The sequence below is a fragment of the Corapipo altera genome, unplaced genomic scaffold (assembly GCF_003945725.1).
Source record: "Corapipo altera isolate COAL_440 unplaced genomic scaffold, ASM394572v1 61305, whole genome shotgun sequence".
NCBI classification, from domain to species: domain Eukaryota; kingdom Metazoa; phylum Chordata; class Aves; order Passeriformes; family Pipridae; genus Corapipo; species Corapipo altera.
Genome location: NW_020884909.1, coordinates 7,612,739 through 7,617,096, shown reverse-complemented (window position 1 = coordinate 7,617,096; position 4,358 = coordinate 7,612,739). Strand labels below are relative to the sequence as shown.

General features: G+C 44.4%; 1 protein-coding gene and 1 long non-coding RNA gene across 9 annotated transcripts in view; one reads left to right on the top strand and one right to left on the bottom strand.

Moving 5' to 3' along the window:
• Positions 1-3,844, bottom strand: part of FANCC (FA complementation group C) — a 65,468-nt gene extending 61,624 nt beyond the window's left edge. For 2 of the 7 annotated variants that reach the window (XM_027653275.1, XM_027653281.1), the window contains exons 1-2: positions 3,806-3,844; positions 2,490-2,586 (exon numbers count right to left, since the gene is read on the bottom strand). The gene's annotated coding sequence lies outside the window, so the exon portion shown is untranslated. Of the gene's footprint in view, positions 1-2,489; positions 2,587-2,870; positions 2,999-3,728 lie in introns of those variants that run through there. The other 5 variants (XM_027653278.1, XM_027653277.1, XM_027653276.1 and 2 more) reach the window with 5 other exon arrangements.
• A 54-nt stretch (positions 3,845-3,898) lies between these two features.
• Positions 3,899-4,358, top strand: part of LOC113951744 — a 12,945-nt gene continuing 12,485 nt past the window's right edge. For both annotated transcript variants that reach the window (XR_003529260.1, XR_003529261.1), the window contains exon 1: positions 3,899-3,960. This is a non-coding gene — a long non-coding RNA (uncharacterized LOC113951744). The remainder of the gene's footprint in view (positions 3,961-4,358) is intronic.

Genomic DNA, 4,358 nt, shown 5'->3' with positions numbered 1-4,358 from the left:
ACCAGACTGCAACCACCACTCTTGACCAGACTGCAACAGCACTCTCAAAAACAGGTTTTCCCCTCTCCTTTTACTTTGGACTCAGGGGGGCCCAAAGAACACCACTCTGTTCATGCCCCAGGGTGCTGGGTTATACATTTGGGTTTTGTGGGTTAAAACCAATTGTTTGTCTGTATAATCGTACTTATTGTATTATTTTATTAAATTGTTACTCTCACTTATAATCTCTCTTTTGAGTTGAGTTCATTTCCCCTGCTGGTTTACCTTTAAACCAGCACATCAGGGCACACTGATGTTAAGGAGATTAACGTGGCCTTCCAAAACAAAAGTCAGACTTGAAAGAAACAGGAGGCTGCTCACTCACCCTTTAACTCCTTGCTTGCTCTTCCATATGTGAATTGCTCACCTCTGAGCAGTGTACAGTGATCTACCACAGAAAGGTAACAACAATATATGACAAAAGACAGCAGCAGCCAGAAGTAACATCCTGGGCATGGTGAACAGAAGCACAAACAAGTACCCATCTTCATAATCTCCTAGAAATGGAGCAGGGGAGGTGTGAAGTACATCTCCTTTCAATGTATTGCCTCAGTAAGGTTTACATATTTTGTTCTGCACAATCTGAATAGCAAACCTTACAAGATTATTTTGGTAACGTTCAGGTCACTGTAAAGTGGCAATCTCTCCTTGTGCTTGAGGAATAGTTTTTTGGGAGATTGCTCTAGTGAAAATTAATGCTAAAATATCCTTGGGTTTAGTTTGCTGCACAGAACCTTGTCACTCAGCCCAGCTCATCTTCAGTTGACTTCTGTGACAACAGTTGAAATAAAGATAACACAAGGGAAATTGCAACTAAAAAGAATGCAAACAAAAAATAAATGCAACTCTGGAAAGAGGTATTAGGTCTGATTCAACCTCCAAACTACAGGAGGCAGAACTGTTTCTGGTATCTGGCAACATAAAAATAAACTATTTTACATCACTTAGCAAAAAGTCCTATCATCACTAACACTAGTTTAGCTTCACTAAGAGTTACAGTAACATCACACATCGATTGTCCATGAGTCTCTGAAATCAGTAGTCTAAACACTTCATAAATGAGATCTTCTTTTGCAGGTTACACAAAAAGGAATGAAATGCTGGTTCTGTTTACATCAGTGGAAAAATTTTTGCTAGTCTCAAAGGAGCCCAAATTTCACATTAAGCTTTCATGACACTGAGAAGCTCATCCCCACAGGAGTTTACCAAGCCACTACAGTGGAAAAGTTAGATGTTTTAGCAATAATTGTAAAATTGCTGTTAAAGTTTATTGTTTGTACCCATTTTCCTACACCAAATCTGCCAGCTAATGCATCACTTTGTACCTCATGGGTTACCTGACACGAACAGGTACCATACAGTTTTCATTACACAATTCTGGCAATTATTATTCTCTCACACAGCTTCATGTAAGCCAAAGCAAAGTGAATGTAGTTACCTAGACAATGAGTAACTTTTGTACCAAATACAAATTCTGCTTTTTCAGTTAAACTTTTAAATATGGTTACACCATCTCCTACAGCTTAAAACCACTATTTGAGATTTTTTACTGCCACTTCACATGCCTGAAACCTCTTAAACCTCTTCTCAAAAGAACACTTCAGAAGAAAACTGATCTGGGGGTGCTATATTTGTATATTGCTTGAGTGGAATACAGAGAAATTTCTTTCCTTAAAATTCAGTTTCTCTGAAAAAAACCCCCACCTTAGCTAGACACTAATTCAAAGTTTCACCATGAAATAAACAGTATTTCTTTTGTGCCAGTTGCAATACTTTGAGCTATCATTGAGGGGGATGCTGCATACACACCAATCCTTGGCACCCTTTTATTTTCCTTTTTAGAAATTTAAGTTCTGCAATTAAAAATATACAGTAATTCCCTCGTTTCCAATCAGAAGCAGAAGCACATACATTAAACTGTACACAGCAAGTTAGACCATTAATCCACTCTTCAGAGGAGTCACATATGACCTGTAATACAGAAGAAAAACGTGTATTCCTTTGTATATTGAGGACCAGCAATCAATTCTACTTGTACAAACTAAAATTACAAGAAGGCAGGGAGAAAGCCAGAATATATTCAAACTAAGCTGGGGGGGTCAGGAGGACAAGCAGGAACAGGGACACAATCTATTTAGATACAGAGAAGAATGATTAGCCTTTCTTTCTTCAATTAAATTAGGAATGAACACTAAAGGTCTTCGTATTTCCAACAATGCTTCTTTAAAAGTCATGCAACTGCTAAATTCAAGCATTCTCCCAGCTTACACAAGTATAGGAAAAGAAGACATGTTCCAAACTCTTTATCCCAAGTATTTGAAAGGTAAAGTACTGGTATTTATATCCAGAGATATTCACATAGTGTAGAGTTGTACTTCTTACACTAAGTAAATTACTTTTCCCCATTTTTTAAGAACTTCTAATATTTAGTACAGTAATGAAGTACATACCTTTCACTGAAATACTTCAGTTCTGCAGAGTTAAAAGCATTTCTGCATAAGCATGAGGAAACAGAGACACAAACAGAAAATGATTCGTCCGAAGTCACTGAGGAAACAAATGACAGAAAGAGATAAAGTACATAGAAAAAATTTCCAGATTCTTAAGATTCTCTTATTTTTCAAAGGGTCATCACTAGATTGTTACATCACAGAAATTTTACCTAGAGGATCCTTCACTGATATAGAGCATTATCCCATTTTACTTATTTTAGTTATTCTTCCACATAAGAAATCGTGATTTGGAAAATTCTGGAGAGGAGTGTAAGTTTAATTACCCACATTTGTGAGCCAAAACTGAAACTGAAACCATCAAATTCTCCCAGCACTTACAGGGCACTTATCTTCCCTAGTCTTTAGTTTAAATAAAAGGCCAGCTACATTTTCGTACAGTATTCTTTAAAAGCATGCTGTACTGAAGTTCCTCCACCACAGCCTGTAAGTGTCAGACAGCACAATACAAAAGTTGGCAGGTCTGCTGAATCAGAAACAAAGCAGGAAACTTTTTACTGCCCCCGTATTCATAAGGCATCTATGTATTATGGTTGCAAAGATGTATCACAAAATGACGCATTATTGCTCTGTTTCCAAAGACCCTAGAAGGAAAGGGAATAGTGATATGCAAACAGCACAGAGATGGAAGTCTCTCTCTTTCTAGATGTCTTCAATACGAGATAGTACCTATGTGGGTGACACAAGAGGGCAGAATCAGACTTTTCACAGGGGTGTGTAGTGACAGACAAAGGGCAATGACTTAGAACGACTGGGTTTAGGTTAGACGTTAGGAAGGAACTTTGTAGTGAGGGTGGCGAGGCCCTGGCACAGGCTGCCCAGAGAAGCGGTGGATGCCCCACGGCCGGAGGAGCCGGCGGCCGGGCCGGACGGGGCCCAGCGCAGCGGGGCGGGGGCACGGAGCGCCCCGGGCAGGGGTGCAGGGCCCGGGGGCGGCCGCGGCCGGAGCGCAGCTCTCGGGGGGCAGCGCGGCCCGGGCCCGCCGCCTCCCCTGCCAACCCCACAGCGCCGGGGAGCGCAGCGAGGGCCGGGGCCGCCCCTCGGGGCCACACCGCCCCTGCCCCGCCGTCAGCGCCCGCGGGGCGCGGAGGAGCCGCCCCAGGGCACGGCCCCGTCCCGACACCACAGGGAGCGACGAGCAAGGAGCTGCCGCTGCCCTGCCAGTCCCCAGGCAGGAGCCGTCGAGGCTCCCCCGTGCCCTGTCGCCCTGTCTCCCTGTCTCCCTGTCTCCCTGCCCGGCCCTTCCCATCCCTTACCCGCCGCCCGGCTCGCGCCGCCACACCGAATTTTCGCGCGCGCCGCCGCCGCTGTCAGGGCTGCGCATGCGCAGGGACGGGGTGGGCGGGGCGGGCGGTGTGTGAGGGCCGGCACCGCCCGTGTCCGCTCGGCTGTGCCGGGGAACGGCGGGCAGGTATCGTCATCGTCATCATCGTCATCATCGTCATCATCATCGTCATCATCATCGTCATCGTCATCGTCATCGTCATCATCGTCATCATCATCGTCGTCATCATCGTCATCATCGTCATCATCGTCATCATCATCATCATCATCATCGTCATCATCATCATCATCATCGTCATCGTCATCGTCATCATCGTCATCATCGTCATCATCATCATCATCATCATCGTCGTCGTCATCATCATCGTCATCATGACTGGGTTTCGCTAACAATGATTTGGGAAGGGCTCTACCCACGTTTGTTACAAACACACTGGTGGCTTATGAGGCCAATACAAGACAGACACGTCCAGTTGCAAAAGGCACAGCAGAAAGACTCCTGAGGTGGTAAATTCTGCAAGACAC